Source organism: Triticum dicoccoides, unplaced genomic scaffold (assembly GCF_002162155.2).
Source record: "Triticum dicoccoides isolate Atlit2015 ecotype Zavitan unplaced genomic scaffold, WEW_v2.0 scaffold154802, whole genome shotgun sequence".
Lineage (NCBI taxonomy): Eukaryota > Viridiplantae > Streptophyta > Magnoliopsida > Poales > Poaceae > Triticum > Triticum dicoccoides.
The window spans coordinates 22,305-35,069 of NW_021210526.1; the positions used below are offsets into that span (position 1 = coordinate 22,305).

Genomic DNA, 12,765 nt, shown 5'->3' on the forward strand with positions numbered 1-12,765 from the left:
AGCCTATATGGGACAAGGAGGAGGCGGACCGTGCCGAGCAAGGCCTACCGCCCCTCTTCGATAAATACGGTGACAAGCAGACCAGGAACTTTGTTAGGGCCCGGTACAAGAAGGACCCGAAAACAAAGGAGCTTACCACGGATCCGAAGACCAGGCAGCTTGAGCTTGTTCTGGTAAGGAATACACCCCCGCGTAATTAGCTCCATATGGTTGCATTCTAATTAATGAAGCCAAATTTCTAAATGGTTCACATTCCTTCCGCAGGCGACTGAAAGCAGTAGCGCGGGGTCGACTAAGAGCAACCCTTGGGACACCACTCTAAATAGGGGGTTGAATGTAATGAAGAACAAGGATAAGCTCAGTAAGCCGACGTCAGCTGGTCGTGTGGCCGGCAAAGGCTTGTCGACAAAATGGGGGTCATACTATACTGCTGGTGTGCGGAAGGAGAAAAAGACCAGCTCGGAAAGCCAGGTGCGAGAGGTTCAAGAACTCAAGGCACAGGTGGCGCGGATTCCGGAGATTGTCCAAGAGCAAGTGGAACAACGACTCGGAGCGACGATCACCGCCCTTGTGCCTACCTTGATCTCGGGGTTGAGTGCGTGGATTGCGGGCGGCTAACAGGGGCCTCCCCCGATTCCTAGCTTCACGGCCAGCAACTCGCATAATGCGATGGCGGGGACATTGGTGCCTCCGGCAGAGGCGGCATTGGTGTCTCCGACGCCGGCACGGGAGCTTAATGCACCCGCGTGTACGCCGGCCGGCACCTCTTCAGCAAGCGGCCCCTCCGTCAACTGCACGCCCCCCGTTGGCGGTACCTCGACATTAGCCGAGCTCGACGCCATCATCACGGTAACTAATTAAGCCTCTCTCGGCCGAGGACTTCGTCTCCTTGCCTTTGACTGGGCATCCCTGACGCCCTACATGTTTTCGCAGGGCGCCGCCGATGTTCCGTGCACTCTCCTCCACTTCGTGAACAACGAGTTGGTCGATGTCGCCAAGGGCAAAATCGTTCAACCGGGCAACCCCTTGTTCCACGGTACCCAGATGCCACCCAACTTGTTTAGGGTTCAACTGGTTCGGGTGCTGCCAGGCTGCGACGACTTGTTACCTCCGATTCGACCCGTCGGGGCCGACGATGAAGACGTGATGACCCTCAGCGCCTGCCTGAGCTGGCCCCTGCTTTGGCCGAAGAGCCAGATTCGTTTGGGGGCGGGGGACACCACCCCAAAGACAACACCGCCAGTCGTGTCGGCGCCAAGTCGACCCCATGGCAAGACCGCCGTAACGGTGCCGGACATCCCTATGCCACTGGATCCAAACATGCATATGGCACATGATCAGAACGACGACGACGACGATGATGATACATTTGGCAACGTCGATCAGTACTTTGCCGAGCATGGGTACGATGGTGACTTCATGGGGCCTCCTTCTCAAGAACCAAACCCAACAAAAGACGTGTGCGATCTAGCTCGTACCACGGAGAAGCCAAGTTGCAACAGGCGCCGTCTGGCATTCAGCTCTCAGGAGACGCCTCCAGCTGCCGACTTCACCGAGCCTCAGATAGGCGAGGTGCGAAATATTATCAGCCCCAACACACTCAAGAAGGCGGTCTGTGAGCAGAACTCGGTCCCATTACAGGAGAAGAAAAAGGCACGCAAAAGAAAGACTAAGAAGGGTGCGAGCCAGCCGGCACCGAGTACGATCCGTGCTCAGGACGGGCCACCTTCACCGCAAGATATCTCGAGGAGGGTGCATGTGGCGGGTAGGGCGATGCTACCGACAAATATGCTCAATGCTGCAACCGGTGCTATGCGGAGTCTGCATGACAGTGTTCTTGCTTTGGAGAAGCGGCGTCTCAGGGAGAAGGATGTGGCATACCCGGTTTTCGCGACCAAGGTGCCAGAGGGCAAGGGCTTTGTGGATAACTCCATCGGGCGTACGATCGTCTTGTGTTTTGATGACATCCACGCTATGTTGAACCTTCATCCGCTGCACTACACCTTCGTTCGGCTATTTTCGCTGAGTATGGAGATGCGGATCATTCGCGACAAGACCCCGGACATCATGATAGTCGACCCCTTCTACATGCGTGCCAAGATCTTGGGCAGCGCTGGGGACCGGCAAGTCGCGAGTTCTTACCTCGAAGGCGTCATTCTGGCAAACCAAGATAAGGATAACTTCCTCGTGCCTTACTTTCCCGAGTAAGTCCTCCCCTCAACCGGCCCGTAACATATGAATTCTTACATTTCGATCGTTTTTCTTTTAACATTCCGTGTTTTCTGCAGTGACACACGTTGCACGCTCATCCTCCTAAGCCCCAAATATTCCATGGCCACGTATTTCGACCCGGACCGTCAGTCGAACGTAGACTACACAAATGTCAAGAAGGTTCTTGATGATGTTCTCCCCGGCTACGCCCAATCTGGAGGCACCTTCACCAGGCCTATTCGTAAGTACGGCAAGCACGTGTTCTCCCACAATACGACGTTCTGCTGCGTCAAGCAGCCGCCTGGCGGTCAGAAGGGTGCCTACTACGCCATCCATCACATGCGGGCGATCGTACGGGACCATCATCAACTTCTGCTACCGAGTAAACTCAAAGATTGGGCCGCGAGCGTGTCGGCAATCCAGGACGCGGACCTCCGACAAGAATTCTTTCGCATCCAGTCGGAGTTTGCGGAAATCATCCATCAAGATGTCCTTCGTACCTCGGGGCAGTTCTACCTCAGAAATCAACCGTCCAACAGTGACATCGACACAATGCTACAAATGCAGGATGACAACGCCCGTTCTTTCATGACTCCCACGATAGACGGCGGCTTCATCCACACTCCGGTCCCTTGAGTCGAGTTGTCTAGTTATGAAACATCGATTGGCTCATGTTGTAATTAAACTTTAATGAACTTGTAGTATGTCTCTTTGGTTTCGAGAGTCTTTCAACTTAGATGTAATCGATGCTATTAATGTCTTGCTTTTCTCTTCCGATCGTTCTGTTGCATAATTATATATTGCTTATGTATTGTCTGTGAATTGGTACTAACATTTCGTTTGGCTAGTGCATAGCGATGCCGACGTATGTCGTGTACAAGGGTAAGGTTCCCGGAGTCTACGATGACTGGGAGGAGTGTCGGAGACAGGTTCACCGATTCAGCGGTAATAGTTACAAAGGGTACACCACTAGGGCCGAGGCCGAATCTAGATACGCCCGCTATCTAGCGGGAGAGGGGAGGGAGCGTTGGAGGAACCGGATGAAGACGAGTTTCATCGTGATGACCGCAACTCTCTTCTATGTGATGGTAGTTTAGATGATCGATATCGACTGGTAATGTGAAGACAAACTCGCTACTCGTGGTCTCGAGACTTGTAATATAATGTTCTATCTTTGTTCGGTCTTTTTAATTCGGAGACTAATATGATGAATTGTATTCGGAGACTAATATGATGAATTGTATTCAAAGACTAATCTTCTATTGTATTCGATGAATCTGTTGTTGATGTGTGCTGTCTATATTTTGTCAAATTATACATTTTGTAACCTGTGCAAAAAACAGAAAATAAAAAAAATAAAAAAACCCTAATATTCATACTAATGGCGCATCACATGACAGTGCGCCATTAGTATGACAGTGCATACTAATGGCGCATCACTGGGTAGTGCGCCATTAGTATGCCGCGGTTACTAATGGCGCATCCAGTGGTGGTGCGCCATTAGTATGCCAAAGCACCTGGGTATACATGGCCCCTGGGAGGCATACTAATGGCGCACGCTGGCCTATACTAATGGCGCACCCGCGGTGCGCCATTAGTATACCAGATACTAATGGCGCACCAGGTGGTGCGCCATTAGTAAAAATTACTAATGGCGTGCTGTTAATGGCGCACCACAGATGCGCCATTAATGGCCATATTAGGTGCGCCATTAGTAGGGGTTTTTCTAGTAGTGTTTGGCAAAATGGCAAATACATCTGAAGATTTTACATGTTGTGTAGTATGTAAAAGTATGAAGTTCTTCTTTTACCTCCTTGTCCTTCTTGTGATCTGAGGAAGATGCGGCCTTGGCGAAACGCACCACAAAGACGTAGGGCGTGGGCACCATCAGGTTCCACTCCAGCCTGTTCAGGATGGCCTTCTCCATCTTCAGAATCTGCTCCCGGGTGTAGGCGCTGTCGGAGATCAAGATGAAATCATTCACCTGCAAGCGTGCACACACAGCCAGCCAGCTCCCTGTCAAAATTCTCCGACCCCTTTGCTTTTACTTCTTCATAGCTAACAAGAGTTCAGGAAGGAAAAATTACTGAAGTTAGCTAAACATGCTGTGCTGCATAACAGATGTAGTAGTCATGTGAAAAAATTACTATGAGATGTAAGATGTGTACTATGAGATGCATGCAACACAAACATGAGAAATATCCAGTAAAATACTGCTATCACTAAGCATGAATCTGAGTTTTATTCTGTCTAAGCTTGAAGCACTGCAATGGTTGAAGGAGAAGCTACAGAGGATATATATGGAGCTAGTGAGCTACATATTCTTTGTACTTGTATATGAAGCAATCTGTAGTCGATGGGAACCACATGAAAATATTAACTTCCACTAGATATAAGCCTACCATTACTTAAGCCCAATAAAAGACTTGTAGATGCCTAAAAGGAAATATATGAGCCCAACATTACATTAATTGGCAAATATATGAGCCCGACATTACATAAACTGGCAGCAAGCAGTAGACACCATGCAAAATGTCATTAGCGGCAGCAAGCTGCACATTTTAACTAAACTGCACTTTGCATCATCTTTTCAGGCATAACATGGGAGTTTACTCTAATATGAGATCACTATGAATATAATGATGGAAACAAGTAATTTTTGTCCCTAATTGTAAGACATGCGGCAACACTCATATGATCAAAAAACTTCCTTCACAATGCAATATTTTGGGAATGGCGTAATCATACAACTTGTAAGAGATGGACTCAGGGATGGTAAGGAAACATCAGATGAGGGGAGGGGAAGGTGCAGACGCTTGTACTCATTGCCAAGCAGAACGATCAGCTTCGCTATGACAGGTTTGAGGACCCCCGTCGCCACGCTGACGAGAGCCGCCTCCATGGTCATGCTAGCTCAGAGCTCGGCCAGTCAACCGTGCGTGGAGCCGTGAAGGTCAGGTTGTTGAATGCACGGACAGTAAATAGCTAGCTCCAAATTGACAACCTGAAAAGAGGATTGGTTAGTACACTAGTAGGAGGATTGGTTAGTACACATGGAGCCCTAATCGAGTATCACCAGTAGGGACCACCAGTAGGGACCCATGTTATTTGACTAGTGTGTGCCACCAGTAGGGACCACTAGTAGGGACCAGTAGGGACCCATGTTACTTGACTAGTTGTTCAAACACATGGGGCCCTATTCGAGTATCACCGGATAGAACTAGACAACAGATACAAAATGTTCTCAAAAAGACAGAACATTAACTAGTGTGTGCGGTATAGTGTGCCTAATGATTTAGTCTGCAGGGTTTAGATGCTACTAGTACACATGAATCCAACCACTCTGCTTCTACACAGTCATCAGGCTGTAGGGTCTCGTGACTTTTGTTCATCAGTCCAACAGCCTATTTACACTAAAACCAGCGCTACAGCAATAATAATCACAGGGAAGCCGATTTGGTTACCTGTTGGCGCAGCCACGGCCCCAGCCCTGCAGCACCTCCATGAACTCCTTGGTGTCCGAGCCTGCGATGGTGCCCAGGTTGTTCACATGGTCTGCCACTTCAAAACAATCATTATAGAAAATAGGTCTTTCCATAGAGGAGAGAGCATAGACTCGATCATCGGCCTTGTGCTAAATCCCCCACGTCTTCCCGTGACGGCCTTCACAACAATGACCTGCAAGCAAAACACACCAAAAACTAAGTCACACATGCATGCTACTAATCCACTGTCATGTAGTTGTTTGGTTATTATTTTAGATTAATATGAATAATTCAATATGTATTATCTGTTTTAAAAAATGAAGTAAATATGTTATGCTAGACTATTGTTTCAAACAAATATATTAAAATGTTAAATTTAACATGCTAGAAAATTAAAGTAGAGTGCCCAACACACACAGTATAAGTAAGACTAGCATATAGTAGTTTGTCTTGTACAGAATGCTTCTAATCTAAGTAAGCATGAGAGTGTACGTGTTGGAGCTCCCTCGGCATCGCTGCTATCGTGTTTGACCAATGAAACAAAAGGTTACAGGGAGCTTTATTGTAATTGTCATGCTTTGTTGTAACTGGATTCACTATTTAGTCACAGGAATACAACACAGTTCAAGAAATACTCCACCAAAGACAAATCATAAATTAAACTGCTGCAAGCAAGAAGAGATACAAAGAGGGAACTACTGCTTGCAAGCACTACTGCTTGCAAGTCCCAACTTAACAACAATTATCATCAATTTAGTTAATCGAAGATGCTACTCTAACTACTCCATTTTGCAAGATGCACGACTCACAACTCATGACATGATACTAAGAGAGAACATCATAGAGACTCAAGCAGATCCTAATATAAAGCTACTCAGTTGCTAGCAAGATGAATCAACAAGAACTCTACTTCAGCAATAAAGCGAGCAGAAGCACTACTTCAAGATGGCAGGCGTTGATACCCTATTCCACATAACTGGAGAAAGAAAGGCTCTTCCCACATGCCCAGTCAAGGGACATTGACAAGAATAATTTGGTTTCAGTAGGCTGCCTGAGCACAACAAGTAAAGCCCGGGCAAGGTCTCCCCGCCCAAACTACTAATCCCAGGATCATAAGGAATGGTTCTTGCGTTCCATAATCCACAGAAGAATAATTACACAGGCCCAAGCTCTAAACGCAATTGATCCAAGTTTGCACCCCTTGTGCAGATCTAAAATCATTTGCCAGACCTCACCAGAGCATTACGCAAACCAAATTTACACTAGGAATTCCCAAGGTGTCCATCAAGAGATGAAACAAAAGGAGGAGGACTCATTGGGTCGTCCAGGTCAACGCCCCTACCCCTGAATAAGAGGGCTCTCGTTCTTGTTACAGGCCACCCGCTCAAAGATATACTACGTACTCCATGGATCTCTAGATAACAATCTAAGCAGGAGGAGGAGGAGGAGGAGGAGGAGGAGGAGGTTAATCGGGACTGACCGCGGCGTGGGGTCGAAGGGGTGGTCCTCCTCGAGGTTGGCGACGAGGGAGGCGATGTCGTGGTCCTCGTAGCAGTAGGGGCTGGCAAAGTCGGGCCTGCCCACGTTCTCGTTGCTGTCCATGTCCAGCTCGTCCATCCCCGCCCGATCTGCGCCTGCCCGCATGCAAGAACCGGCAAATCAATTAGCCAACCAACCAACCAATCAAGCAATCAATCACGAAACCCAGCGCAGAGCGATTCGATCCAATCGATCCCGAGAGGGGGGAAGGGAGGGTACCGGCATGGCGAAGCTGCGCGGTGTAGAATCGCTTGGTGATGGCCAGGTGCGAGATCAGCTGGCTGCAAGGAGCACGCATCCGGCCTGGGAGCTCGCTCCTTCCTTCCCAGGATGAACAGGGTCAGTGGATTGGAGCGTGAGGGGGAGGAGGAGCTGCTCGATCTGGGTAGGGAGAGAAGGAGAGAGGAGAGGGAGTTCGCCGGTGGGGGCGGCGGCGGCGAGGAAATCCACCGGAGGGAGGTGGCCGACACGGGCAGGAATGGAGATGGAGGCCGGGGCGGGAGGACGCAGGCAGGATTGGATCTGGGAGGGAGAAGGGGGCAGCGGCGGCTGGAGTGGGAGGGGATTTAGGGTTTGGGTGGTTGGGCTGTGGGTAGGACGAGGGGTGAGAAGGTGCGTGGGTGTGGGCCGTTGGATCTAGGAGTATCCGACGGTCTGTGATGCTTGATCCGCGTGACATGCCAATAGACCAATCAGAACGAAGTATAGACTTTGATGATGTTATGACCTTCTAAATTGGTCGTAATTGATTAACAATAGGTAGATACTACCAGTCAGCCAGATGATTTTTCCTAGAAATCATCCGCCTGGCTAGCCGCCCGATCTGTCCATTGGTGGTCCTTCAATCACATCAATATGTCACGACAGCACCCAGCGTGAAAAAGCTTCAACGCAGCACCGATGACATCCCCATGAAGCTCCATTGCATCTCTTGACGGTGCTTCAAGAGTTCCAACGCAGCACCACGACGCCCGATGAAGCTCCGTTGCAGCGTCGGGGAGATCCAACGCAGCACCACGACAATCGGCGGTAAGTTTCCTTCTCTTTTTTGGACAATGTTTGTTAAGGTTCCTCATAAGTAGTAGTATTGTTCCCTCGAATAACAGAAAATACATTTTCCATTTTTCGAGTGCCCAAAATGATTTTTTTTGTGAGTGACCTTCCATATATTTGTTTCAAATTTGAACCAAATCATTTTTCTAAAATACTAGGCCATATTAAATGCACAATTGACCAAATGGTTGGGTGTAAAAAGTTTTGATCCACCTCTGGTGAAAAAGACAAATTCCCGCTGATTCAGTTGGAAGCGGGTCAAATTTGAACTGTAGCTGCCTCATAGTTTGCTATTTATTTTTTCCAAAAATCATTACTAGGTACATAAATATATTTTTAATCAGAGAAACACCAACATAATTCCAAGATTCAACCACTAGCTAGGAACGGTCATTCCCGCCGTTTTGACCGCATTTTGAAACGGGCATAAAAAATTCAAAAAAAATCAAAAAATTGGGAAACCTTCGCATTGTGTCATCATATGTGGCCAAGTTCCTAGGAAAAATAACAAACTTGTAATACGGCAATTATTATAAAAAAGTGTTCTCAGAAACGAGCTATCATGTGTGGAGATCATTGGCTTTCAAGCCAAATGATCAATCTTATGGCCACATTCATGGCATAGTTTGTTCAAATGATCTCATATTGTGCACAAGAGTGCATATTGGAATGGCAAACAATGTTGTCTAAGGAAGTTTTCATTTTCGTTGGACGAAAAAACCATTTTCCATTTTTTGAGTGCCCGAAAGGAGGTTTTTTTGTGAAGGAACTACCAAATAATCGTTGCAAAATTGGACCAAATCATTTTTATAAAATACTAGGCCATATTTAATGCAAAATTGACCAAATGGTTGGGTGCAAAAAGTTTTGATCCACCTCTGGTGAAAAAGACAAATTTCCGCCGATTCAGTTGGAAGCGGGTCAAATTTGAACTGTAGCTGCCTCATAGTTTGCTATTTATTTTTTCCAAAAATCATTACTAGGTACACAAGTATATTTTTAATCAGAGAAACACCAACAAAATTCCAAGATTCAACCACTAGCTAGGAACGGTCATTCCCGCCGTTTTGACCGCATTTTGAAACGGGCATAAAAAATTCAAAAAAAATCAAAAAATTGGGAAACCTTCGCATTGTGTCATCATATGTGGCCAAGTTCCTAGGAAAAATAACAAACTTGTAATACGGCAATTATTATAAAAAAGTGTTCTCAGAAACGAGCTATCATGTGTGGAGATCATTGGCTTTCAAGCCAAATGATCAATCTTATGGCCACATTCATGGCATAGTTTGTTCAAATGATCTCATATTGTGCACAAGAGTGCATATTGGAATGGCAAACAATGTTGTCTAAGGAAGTTTTCATTTTCGTTGGACGAAAAAACCATTTTCCATTTTTTGAGTGCCCGAAAGGAGGTTTTTTTGTGAAGGAACTACCAAATAATTGTTGCAAAATTGGACCAAATCATTTTTATAAAATACTAGGCCATATTTAATGCACAATTGACCAAATGGTTGGGTGCAAAAAGTTTTGATCCACCTCTGGTGAAAAAGACAAATTTCCGCCGATTCAGTTGGAAGCGGGTCAAATTTGAACTGCAGCTGCCTCATAGTTTGCTATTTATTTTTTCCAAAAATCATTACTAGGTACATAAGTATATTTTTAATCAGAGAAACACCAACATAATTCCAAGATTCAACCACTAGCTAGGAACGGTCATTCCCGCCGTTTTGACCACATTTTGAAACGGGCATAAAAAATTCAAAAAAAATCAAAAAATTGGGAAACCTTCGCATTGTGTCATCATATGTGGCCAAGTTCCTAGGAAAAATAACAAACTTGTAATACGACAATTATTATAAAAAAGTGTTCTCAGAAACGAGCTATCATGTGTGGAGATCATTGGCTTTCAAGCCAAATGATCAATCTTATGGCCACATTCATGGCATAGTTTGTTCAAATGATCTCATATTGTGCACAAGAGTGCATATTGGAATGTCAAACAATGTTGTCTAAGGAAGTTTTCATTTTCGTTGGACGAAAAAACCATTTTCCATTTTTTGAGTGCCCGAAAGGAGGTTTTTTTGTGAAGGAACTACCAAATAATTGTTGCAAAATTGGACCAAATCATTTTTATAAAATACTAGGCCATATTTAATGCAAAATTGACCAAATGGTTGGGTGCAAAAAGTTTTGATCCACCTCTGGTGAAAAAGACAAATTTCCGCCGATTCAGTTGGAAGCGGGTCAAATTTGAACTGCAGCTGCCTCATAGTTTGCTATTTAGTTTTTCCAAAAATCATTTCTAGGTAAATAAGTATATTTTTAATCAGAGAAACACCAACAAAATTCCAAGATTCAACCACTAGCTAGGAACGGTCATTCCCGCCGTTTTGACCGCATTTTGAAACGGGCATAAAAAATTCAAAAAAAATCAAAAAATTGGGAAACCTTCGCATTGTGTCATCATATGTGGCCAAGTTCCTAGGAAAAATAACAAACTTGTAATAGGGTAATTATTTTAAAAAAGTGTTCTCAGAAATGAGCTATCATGCGTGAAGATTCATGGCTTTCATGCCAAATGATCAATCTTATGGCCACATTCATGGCATAGTTTGTTCAAATGATCTCATATTGTGCATGAGGGTGCATCTTGGAATTCCAAACAATGTTTCCTAAGGAAGTTTTCATTTTCTTTGGACGAAAAAACCATTTTCCATTTTTCGAGTGCCCAAAAGGAGGTTTTTTTGTGAAGGAACTACCAAATAATTGTTGCAAAATTGGACCAAATCATTTTTATAAAATACTAGGCCATATTTAATGCACAATTGACAAAATGGTTGGGTGTAAAATGTTTTTATCCACCTCTCGTGAAAAAGACAAATTTCTGCCGATTCAGTTGGAAGCGGGTCAAATTTGAACTGCAGCTGCCTCACAGTTTGCTATTTATTTTTTCCAAAAATAATTTCTAGTTACATAAGTACCTATTTAATCATAAATACATGGTTTGGTGGCGATACGTCGAGGTTTGGGTGGTGGCCGAAGGCCCCAACTCTAGAGCGCGTAAACTCGCATGCCCGCCGCGTGGTCACCGCGTGACCGTGGTGTTGTCATGTGTTCTGGGCGGCCTAGGCATGTCTAGTGGGTTGGGCACTCCCCAGGTAGGTGCTAGGAAGAAACTTACAACATAAGATTCTCACGAGGAGACCGATCGATGCTCAAACATGAATTAGCAGCCAAGTGTTTGATTAGCGGTACGGGAAATGTACAAGGCTAATGGGCGTGAGTTTTGGCTGAGGATAATCAGTTACTAAGGAGACCGTCTTCACAAATTTTCAGCTCAAAAGGAGGAGCCTAGGTGGTATTTGCTTTGCAAACTACCACGCTGGACATGACTACGAATGTTGAAGCTCGGCTCAAAATAATAAATGGATTGAGCTGGCATTTGGTGGAGGATGATTATTTGGGCATAGGAAAGCACTGTAGAAAATGGATACTATTTGGACATGCCAAAGTAGTACTTCCTTCACAATGCTCTTCTATGGACAGAAACTTGGGAAAACTAGTGAGAGAGATTGGATGAATGAAATGAGCTCAAAATTGGTGTAGGTAAGTTACTTAGTTATGGTCATGCGCTGGTAAATTTTCAGATCATTTTGGTAAGCCTAGCTAGTACTTACTTCACAAAGCTTCTCTCGAGGTAGAAATTTTGGAAATTTCCCGAGAAAGATTTACTAGGAAAATTGAGCTGAATATTATCATGTGGCAATGATTTGGGTATGGAAGAGTGCCCGAAAAGTTTGAGGGTAATAGGAGGGGTCTATATAACACTTGCTTTGCAACGTGCCAATTTGGCCATAAAATATAAATTGAACCTGGGCTCACATAGATGATTTGACTGAGCTGCAATTTGGAGGAGGGTGATAATTTGGGCATATGAAGGAACTGTATAAATTTCATGTCATTTAGAGATATAAAAAAGGTACTTCCTTCACAATGCTTCTGGGTGGACAAAAACTTTGGAAATTTGCCGAAGAAGATTTGCTAGGCAAATGGAGCTGAATTTTGTCATGCGGTAATGATTTGGATAGAAAAGAGTGCCCAAAAATTCCAAGGGAAATCAAGAATATATAAATAGCACTTCCTTCATAAAGTGTTGTTGTGAACACAATAGGAAAATGAATATTGTTGAATTAGTTTTGAACTAGGCAAGGAAGCATTTTTACATATTTGATGAAGATATGCCCCAAAGAATTTATGAGATTTTTTTGGGAATTTTGGGAATGATAGAAATATAGGTTGCTTCACAACCTAGGGCAAAAACTGCCACATGGACATGACACATAGGCAAAACTGATGAGATGACGCCTAGTCATCACAACCCACCACAATCTACAAGGCTATGACCATCTATATTGGTCATTAACAACTAGAAATAAGGCAGCGGACTAGCACTGTTTGCTTTGTGACCATTTCG

General features: G+C 44.9%; 1 pseudogene; it reads right to left on the reverse strand.

The window, feature by feature from the left end:
• The window catches only part of LOC119344137, a 14,476-nt pseudogene extending 10,169 nt beyond the window's left edge, over positions 1 to 4,307 (reverse strand).
• Positions 4,308 to 12,765: the final 8,458 nt, after the last annotated feature.